Below are 10,216 nucleotides of genomic sequence, written 5' to 3' on the forward strand. Positions count from 1 at the left end.
CGTTTAACGGCCGGACTCGAAAATTGCCTTAGAAGGCTGTTCTGTACTTCTGCCGCGAGAGCCGCTATATGTTCCTCCGTTCGGAGGGAGCGTACCGTATTACCGTTGACCGTGATGACTCCACGAGGGCCTGGCATCTTGAGCTTGAGGTATGCATAATGCGGCACCGCGTTGAACTTTGCGAACGTGGTTCGTCCGAGCAGAGCGTGATAGCCGCTGCAGAACGGGACTATGTCGAAGATTAACTCCTCGCTTCGGAAATTATCCGGGGATCCGAAGACCACTTCCAGTGTGACTGAGCCTGTAAAATTGGCCTCAACACCTGGTATGACGCCTTTGAAGGTCGTCTTTGTAGGTTTATTCCTTGAGGGGTCTATGCCCATCTTGCACACTGTATCCTGATAAAGCAAGTTCAGGCTACTGCCGCCGTCCATCAGGACTCTCGTGAGGTGAAATCCATCGACGATTGGGTCTAAAACCAATGCGGCGAATCCGCCATGGCGGATACTGGTCGGATGGTCTCTTCGATCGAAAGTGATCGTGCAAGAGGACCATGGATTGAACTTCGGGACGACTGGCTCCATCGCATATACGTCCCTTAGTGCACGCTTACGCTCCCTCTTGGGTATATGGGTTGCGTATATCATGTTTACCGTCCGCACTTGTGGGGGGAAGCCCTTCTGTCCTCTATTGTTCGGCGGCCGGGTCTCTTCCTCGTCATCGTTGTGCAGCCCCTTGTCATTGTTTTCGGCAATTAACTTGCCTGCCTGCTTGAATACCCAACAATCTCTGTTGGTGTGGTTAGCTGGCTTTCCGAGGGTGCCATGTATCTGGCAAGAGCGGTCGAGTATTCGGTCCAAATTGGACGGGCCCGGAGTGGTTCTTTTGAATGGCTTCTTCCGCTGACCGGGTTTAGAGCCCCGGAATCCGGCGTTGACTACCGTATCCTCATTGTTGTCGTCGTTAATGCGGTGTTTGTTTTTGTTTCGACGCGACCTGCCATTGTGGTCCTTAGTATCCGGACTACCAGCATTTTTACTGAGGTTGTTGCTGCGAGCTAGCCAGCTATCCTCTCCCGCACAGAAGCGGGTCATGAGTGATTTCGGCTTTTCCTGTCCTAGGTGCCGGGCCAGCCACTCGTCGCGGATGTTATGTTTGAAGGCTGTGAGGGCCTCTGCATCTAGACAGTCGACAATTTGATTTTTCTTTGTTAAGAACCGTGTCCAGAATTGTCTGGCTGATTCGTCTGGCTGCTGAAATATGTGTCTTAGGTCATCGGCGTCTGGTGGTCGCACATATGTGCCCTGGAAGTTGTCGAGGAATGCGGCTTCCAGGTCCTCCCGACACCCAATTGACTCTGCGGGCAAGCTTTTAAGCCAATGTCGAGCTGGTCCTTTAAGCTTGAGTGGGAGATACTTGATGGCATGGAGATCGTCTCCGCGGGCCATATGGATATGAAGGAGATAATCTTTGATCCAAACCGCGGGGTCTGTCGTGCCATCGTAGGATTCAATGTTTACGGGTTTAAACCCTTCAGGGATTTGATGATCCATTACTTCGTCAGTGAAGCATAGTGGGTGTGCGGCGCCTCTATATTGAGCAATATCACGACGTAGCTCAAGAGAGCGTTGTCTGCTGTGTTCGGCCCAGCCGGAGTTGCTGTGTCCGGCACGACGGTATTCGTCGTAGGTCGTGGGGCGCCCACATGATCCATAGATAGATCTGGATTGTCTTGCCTTGTCCTCCAATATATCCCGCAAGTCCGGCGCGTTACCCCGTGGCTTCGTACTTTTTGAGCGGTGCCGGGGTACGGTTCTGGTGGAGGGCCTAGATGCCTCTCTGTCGCGGCCACGAGGTGGTCGGTCTGCCGTATTGTGCGCTGGTGATGAAGGTTTGTATGCTTCCTCCTCTAGTCGGGGGAGCAACTTGCGTTTTGGGTAGCTTTTGGAGGGGCGTTCGAGTTCATACTCTTCGGCCGTGAGGACCTCGGTCCATCTGTCGGCCAGCAGGTCTTGATCAGCTTGAAGCTGTTGCTGCTTTTTCTTTAGGCTATTTGCTGTGGCCATTAGCCTGCGTCTGAAACGCTCTTGTTCCACGGGATCCTCAGGCACGACGAATTCGCCGTCATCGAGGCTTGCCTCGTCTCCGGAGGGAGCTATGTAATTATCATCCTCGACCTCTTCATTTGCTGCTCTCTCGTGAGGGCTGGCTTCTGCGTCCTCCTACGCTGAATCTTGCTGGAGGGGATTGTCTTCGACACTTTCTGGGGTGTTATTATCTCCTGTGCCGGAATCTCCATTCTTGCTTCGGCGGGATTTAGAGCGGCGGCCGCTGATGTCGGCGCTTGGGCTGTTTCTTTAAGGAATCTGCCTCTGTTGCTTCTTAGCCGTCCCCATCTTTTGGGGTGTCCACCATGTATATGTCGTATGACGAGGTGGTCTTCCAGTGCCCTGTAGGCGCTGGTTCTTGATCGTCTCCGGCATCGTCGTCCATACCGTCGATGTCCTCGGAGTCGTAGTCTAGCATGTCGGTTAGATCGTCGACAGTGGCTACAAAGTGGGTGGTGGGTGGGCTTTGAATTTCTTCGTCGTCCGCATCCCAACCATCCTGGCTGTAGTCCGGCCAGAGCTCTCCAGATAGCGAGAGATGCTTTAGCGATTTTAGGATGTCGCCAAAGGGTGAGTGCTGAAAGATGTCCGCAGCGGTGAACTCCATGATCGGCGCCCAATCGGATTCGATTGGCAGGGGCGCGGGAGGTTCGGAGTCCGGCAAGGAGTCCGGCACCTCGGAGTCATGAGCTTTATAAGGGACGAGGTCAGTGTTCGGCTCCATCGCCATGGAAGTTGCAGCTCCCGAGGCGGTGTCCAGCCACCCGTCCTCGATCTGCGCAATCGGCTCCGGACTATGGGTCGGAGCGGATTCGTGTGCGGCCTCCAAGGTACTGTTCGGCGGCAGAGTTAGATCATGCCCATCGTGACAGTGCGGCACGCTCGGCTGCGACTCGGATCCATCAAAGATCAAGTCTCCGCGGATATCCGCCGTGAAGTTTAGGCTCCCAAATTTGACCTGATGGCCAGGGGCGTAGCTTTCGATCTGCTCCAGATGGCCAAGTGAATTGGCCTGCAGTGCGAAGCCGCCGAATACGAAGATCTGTCCGGGGAAAAAAGTCTCACCCAGGACTGCGTTGTTGTTGATTGAAGAAGCCATCAAGCCTATCGGTGACGACACAGAGAAACTCTCAATGAAAGCACCAATGTCGGTGTCAAAACCGGCGGATCTCTGGTAGGGGGTCCCGAACTGTGCGTCTAGGTGGATGGTAACAGGAGACAAGGGACACGATGTTTTTACCCAGGTTCGGGCCCTCTCGATGGAGGTAAAACCCTACTCCTGCTTGATTGATATTGATGATATGGGTAGTACAAGAGTGGATCTACCACGAGATCAAGGAGGCTAAACCCTAGAAGCTAGCCTATGGTATGATTGTTGTAATCGTTGGTGTCCTACGGACTAAAACCCTCCAGTTTATATAGACATCGAGAGGGCTAGGGTTACACAGAGTCGGTTACAATGGTAGGAAATCTACATATCCGTATCGCCAAGCTTGCCTTCCACGCCAAGGGAAGTCTCATCCGGACACGGGACGAAGTTTTCAATCTTGTATCTTCATAGTCTTGGAGTCTGGCCGATGATGATAGTCCGGCTGTCCGGACACCCCCTAGTCCAGGACTCCCTCAAAGACATCTGAACTTTTCGTTTCAAGCTCACTGCAAAGTGCCGCCTCACCGTGCACCACCTCTAGATGGACCATCGAAGCCTGTTGATGGGCCATCGAAACCTCTAGATGGTCCATCAAGGACAACGCAAGTCTTCTATGAATATAATCTAGCACTCTTAAGTACTCCTAATCAAGCTTTAAAATATCGATATCATGTTCGTATCGGTTTTGCTTTTACATATCGGGCGTCGAATATCGGGTGATATATCGGGCCATATGTAGATATATTGGAAAAAACATGTCCAATGTTTTTCATTATTCTTGTTTAACACATTTATTTTTAGTAAAACTAAATGTATGATGTCAATGCTTTAACATAACACTTTTAGATTCCTAGTTTATTAACTTGTTGATTAAGAAACTATTAAGGAAAGATTCACAAAATCCTTACTCTATGGGGAAAAGATTCACAAAATCCTTACTCTATGTGCAGGGGGCGCCGTGATGTCAAGTCATTGGCAAAGATGCACACACAGATAATACCCCAAATGAACTAACATGGCATATCTCTTAATCATTTCTAAACATGTACCAACAGTCACATTCAAGTATTGCCCCTTATTTCACAAGTTTTGGTTCATTGGCCCTATTAAACCTACAAAAAAAATCACAAAACCACAAAAAGGAAACGGAGTGGGAAATAGGAAATGTAGTATTCAGTAATTTCAAGGAAAACCCGGAAATAGGAAACACGCATAATCAAGGAAAAATAACTCCAATCCACATCACACGTTGACCATATATAACACAAATCACATATATAAGCAAGGATAAATTTGGTGTGCTAATCATGGTTTAATATTGAAAATATAACCAAGAAATCCAGCAATAATAAGCATTCAGTTCCATTATAAAGATGTACATATGGGACTGATCCATGCTAAAATGTGTTGTTACTGGAATAATCACTCTACTGGAACTTCCACCATCAAGTTCTTTGAACATTTTCATTGGTTAGCTTTAGGAACCTGCAAATCAAAAAAGAACAATGTAGTTACTATACAGTATCACATTTTAAACTATATGTAAGCACATATGCATGGTTCTCAATGAAATAGATGCAAACATAATATGCACACACTGATTCCCTCCGTTCCATAATAAGTGTCATGGTTTTAGTTCAAATTTGACATAAATAAAATATTGTACTCTTTTATTCCTAGATGACCATGGCATGAAAGCCATCATTTGGCAAGAAAAGAATGTTAAACTGAAACCAGCTTGAAAAAATAGTCCTCAAAGCTTTTCAATTGTATAAACATTATTCGAATTGTATAATGTTCAGAATAATATACACTAATGTCGGTTTCCCAGGAGTGGCAACCTTAAGATCAACACCCAAGATGCATATATATGTAATCAGCACAAGATCCATCATTAGCCCACGTGTGCATAGATGACTACACAACCCGATGCATATTTCCAAGAAAATTTACAGTACTGTGATGTGCATATAACAATTCAACAACATTTTGAGCTAGCTATAACCAGTAACAATCGATCAACTGACATACCACACCACTTAAATCAACAAAACACAATCTCATCATGGACTAGCCTACCAAAAGTATGAATGAAGAATATATTGCTGGACGGAAAAATATCCAACAAAGCTTATGAGTTTGTGTTCACGGTCTCCCCCAAGAAAGAAAATGGATGCCACCAAAGCTGTAGAGCATGCATTCACAAGAAAATGCAAGATAGCCCTCCAAGAAAAAACTACCATGAGTCCATGAGCATGAACTCATTTGAAGGTGTTGCTTTCTGTACCTTCCCTACTATACTATCTGCCAACAAAGGGCCATTTTCTAACAGTACATTAGTAACTGATGATTTAACAGCACTACATCGATAACAATATCAATTGGCTTTGCTGCAATCACATCAAAATGAAACCACCTCTCTTTTTTCATAGGAACAATTCGATTTGGTCAATGTCACTGTCTTCTAGGCTAGGAGGGTGACATGAATGTTTCTGTACTTTCAGGTTTTGGACAAGTCTTGTGTCGTAAAAAATGGATAACCTGTGTTCAAACTATCTTGATGTCTCGGGATAAACATCCCCTGTGCACTGATCGGTCTCGGTCATCAAATACAAATTTTCTATGACACATGTCTGCAAGCTAGCTGAAGTGCAGGGTGCAATTGGTCAATAGTCTAATCAAAATCATGACTTGGCTGCCTTTTGCGTTACATTTCTATATCAATATATTATATTCAGTTACGGTGTGTTGTGAGTAATAGTCTAGACAAAATACATAATTGAAGAGTTCATTGTGAGCCATAAAAAGGTACGAAAACAAAAAGAAGAATAGACACGTGAAAATTTACACAAAATAGAAGACTAGCACACAAACCTATCAGTGAAGCGCGGCATGCCGCCACGCACAAACCGGTGAGTTCACCTTGTTGGCTTTAGATAAGATTCCATGCGCCTTTGCACAAAGGAGAGATACTTTCGAAAGTAGCACGTACGGATGTAGTCACACCACGTCAGACGAAATGGACATATTCCATCCTGGAAAGAAGAATACAGATCAGAGGGTACAATATATATTATAATGGAAGGAACAAAACAAGTAACTTGATTTACCTTTGCAGCCTTCTCAGGAATATGTACATCACAATTTCTTAGAACATGAAACTGTCGCTCTCCTTTTTGTATTAGCTTTTTATTGTCATCCTCTTCATTCTCCAACTTCTCTTTGTTCTCCTCCTTTCTCTTCTCCAGTTTCAAAACCCCCAGTACCGAGTTATAACTGGCGACCTCAGTTAGGTAAGTGTTTTTTGTCATAGTGTCTACCCATGTTTCTATGTACGAGCACTGTCGGTGTCAAAACCGGCGGATCTCGGGTAGGGGGTCCCGAACTGTGCGTCTAGGCGGATGGTAACAGGAGACGAGGGACACGATGTTTTACCCAGGTTCGGGCCCTCTCGATGGAGGTAAAACCCTACGTCCTGCTTGATTAATATTAATGATATGGGTAGTAAAAGAGTGGATCTACCACGAGATCAAGGAGGCTAAACCCAAGAAGCTAGCCTATGGTATGATTGTTGTAATGTATGTTGTGTCCTACGGACTAAAGCCCTCCGGTTTATATAGACACCGGAGGAGGCTAGGGTTACACAGAGTCGGTTACAATGGTAGGAGATCTACATATCCGTATCGCCAAGCTTGCCTTCCACGCCAAGGAAAGTCCCATCCGGACACGGGACGGAGTCTTCAATCTTGTATCTTCGTAGTCTTGGAGTCCGGCGGACGATGATAGTCCGGCTGTCCGGACACCCCCTAGTCCAGGACTCCCTCAGTAGCCCCTGAACCAGGCTTCAATGACGATAAGTCCGGCGCGCATAATGTTCGGCATTGCAAGGCGGGTTCCTCCCTTGAATAATCCAAAGAAGATCATGAACACCAGGATAGTGTCCGGCTCTGCAAAATAAATTCCACATTCCACCGCAGAGAGAATAAAATGTACACTAGTTCAATCTGCTGACGTATTATGCGGCGTGACATCACACCGCTACCAAGCCACTGCTTGAATCGTTTTTTACTATACCACCTCAACACGTTTAGCGAAGCGGTTTCCTTGGCACGTCTTGTCGAAGCAGAGATCGTGTTCCCCTTATTCCGGGATTCTCATTAATACGTGCGTGGGTAACCCAACCGTTCCCGTCGCCACACCTCCTCTATCGAAGGTGAATCCCAAACGGTCACGGAGACGGCTCTTGGTATTTTTCCCCTTTATAAGAGGACCAAGGCTCGTTCTTGTTCTTCAATCTCGCATCGAATCTCCTCCTCGCTCCCAGTTCCAACACCCAGAGCCTCAGATTCGAGCGCTTCGGATCCTCAACCATGTCTGGCTCCGACCTCCAGGGCCGGTGGATGCCCTCCTCCGTCACGGAGGACATATTGAAGTTACGTGAGGCCAAGTACCTGGCCTACGAGGTTTCGCACAGGTTGCCCGCCCCCGAGCCCGGCGAATATGTCGTCTTCGTATCCCACCTCCATTGGGGTTTAGGCTTCCCGACGGACCCCTTCGTGAGAGGGCTCATGTTCTACTACGGGCTGGATTTTCATGATTTGGCTCCGGAGTCCATCCTCCATATCTCCGCATTCATTATCGTCTGCGAAGCCTTCCTCCGCGTCACTCCCCACTTCGGCCTGTGGCTGAAGACCTTCAATGTGAAGCCGAAGATGATCGGGGGGCGTCAAGCGGAGTGCGGCGGGGCGGCCATAAGCAAAAAGGGCGATGCCCCGTGGCCCGAGGGTTCCTTCCAAGAGGAACTCGGACTGTGGCAGCAGGAGTGGTTCTATATCACCGCTCTGAAGGGCAGCAAGCAAAAGCCGCCGCCTTCATTCCGCCCGGGACCTCCACGCCAACTGATGTCGTGGGTCAACCAAGGGCTCAATTGGGGGCCGTCCGAAGACGTGCCCTCACTGCAGGGACGGATTCGAGACCTCCAAGCGAGGGAGATCAATCTGGTCGTGGTGATGCAGGTTATGCTAATCAGGCATCTTCTGCCCTGCAAACGCCGTCCTCTCCGTCTATGGGAGTTCAACCCGGAGGGACCTCGGATTCTCCAACACTTCATGGGTGCAACACCCGTGGAGATGTACAAGTTGTTCTTCGAACCGCAGGTGGCGTGTCCGGAATTAGCCGAGGACGCAGGCCTAAGCCGCAATCGCCCGGATACTCAGGTAAATAGCTCAGAGTCCGGACATTCCGTTTATCTGCCTTTCTAGAGTTCGCCTCCTGACCCATTACTCTTCACAGGAGTGGGTGGCGCGATCAAGGCTGATAAGGTGTCCGGCCCCCCTCCCAAAGACCGCACTGGAGCCCGTGCTGGTCAGAATGCTGGAGGTCGCGCCCACAGAAGGGAGCGATGGGGAAAATAGAGGAGCTAATATTTCGCCCAAAGGGGCGTTTGAAGAGGGGGGAATTAAAAACCCCTCCCTCCAAGGGGATAAGAGGACCGCCTCCGAAGATCCGGAGGCCAAAGCCCCTAAGCGGGGGAAGAGATCTTCGCCGGGGGGTCCGGCGTCCGGGGAGAGTCCGGACACACAATCATCGCCAAAGGATCAGCCCTCCAGCGAGCCGTGAGTATGAAAAGGGGGGGTTAATTAGTAAGGAAATACCTCCATTTGTGCTTCTGTGGGTGACCAAAATGTTTATCTTGCAGGTCGGATCTGCAGCCTTCTCAGATGAGTTCATCTTCGGGGGACCTTCTTCTGGAGATGATGGAGAGCGAAACGCCTCCGTCTTTCGCGCCGTCAGATAAAGCGGACGAGCCTGAAGTATCGTCACGGAGGGTATCCCCGAGTCCGGAGGGGCCAGAGAGTTCGGCACACACTAGTATCCGGCCGGGAGAACTGAAGAATCTGCTTGAGAGGGCGTCCATTTCAGAAGATCACCGTGCGTTGATGCGTATGGTGATTGGAAGGATTTCGTCCGCCGAGAGCGGATTGCGCAATGCCGCCATGAGTTTGCTGGCGGGGTTTGAGGTACACGAAAATGACGCATCCCTTTGTCTATTAACAGTTTTGCACATAAAAATGCGCCCTGTATAGATAGTAGCCCCCGAGACTCGGTAGGTTGTCGAAGACGACAGCGTGCCGAGGATCAAGATCGCAAGTAATTAATGTCGCCATTCCTATGCAGGTGGCGGATAGTCCGAGGGGTAGCTGGACTAGTGGAGTTGCCGAGTTAATGCGGCAACTTGACGTGGCGGATGCGGACATCACGCTTGTCAACCGGCGACTTGACGAGTCGCAAGGTAAATGAGTTGTCCGCAGTCGCTTTATTAAGGGGGTCAAAGCCCTCCTCTTGATAAATTATATGATGTTGTACAGACGGTGCTGCTGCTGTGGAGAGCCTTCGGGCCGAACTTGCTCAAGCTAAGGAGCAAGCCCGAAGGAGTGACGCGGCTGCCTCGAGGGCGGCCGAGGAGTTGAAAGCCGAAAAGGCTGCTCTCTGCCTAAGCAGGGAAGAGGTGGCCGAATTGGCCGTAAAAGTGAAAGATGCTGCCGACCGCAATGAGGCTCTTGAAAAGGAGCGCTTATCGGAGCGGGAAGACCTGAAGAAGGCCACCGCCGAGGCCAAGGATGCCCGCTCTGCAATGCAGGCCATGAGGGAGGAGCTGCGCCAGGCCGGAGATATTGTGGCTGGCAAGCCTTATCTGCTGCGTCGCCGGTTTATGGATCAAAAGTATGCTCAATTTGATCGGCTGTGGAGTCCGGAGGATCCGTATATGGACTTAGCGGTAAGTGCGGCTGATGCCGTTGAGCACTTCCGGAGCCAGAAGGATCACAAGACGGAAGAGCTATTTTGGTCTCAATTCCATAGTCCGGATCGCTCACTTCCGTTGACCGACCGGTTGGCCGAATGGGCCGAGCTAAATAGGTTGTCCGGACTTGCCATGACTGACATCGTAGCTCATGTC

The 10,216-nt window shown here is 49.3% G+C and overlaps 1 long non-coding RNA gene across 1 annotated transcript; it reads right to left on the reverse strand.

Annotated features, from left to right (window-relative positions):
* Positions 1-4,479: 4,479 nt before the first annotated feature.
* LOC119276517 lies at positions 4,480-6,720 on the reverse strand. Its single transcript, XR_005136648.1, has 3 exons — positions 6,369-6,720; positions 6,133-6,293; positions 4,480-4,743 (listed from the first exon to the last, which is right to left on the reverse strand). It is a non-coding gene; the product is annotated as an uncharacterized LOC119276517 (long non-coding RNA).
* Positions 6,721-10,216: the final 3,496 nt, after the last annotated feature.

This window comes from Triticum dicoccoides, chromosome 3B, assembly GCF_002162155.2.
Source record: "Triticum dicoccoides isolate Atlit2015 ecotype Zavitan chromosome 3B, WEW_v2.0, whole genome shotgun sequence".
NCBI lineage: Eukaryota > Viridiplantae > Streptophyta > Magnoliopsida > Poales > Poaceae > Triticum > Triticum dicoccoides.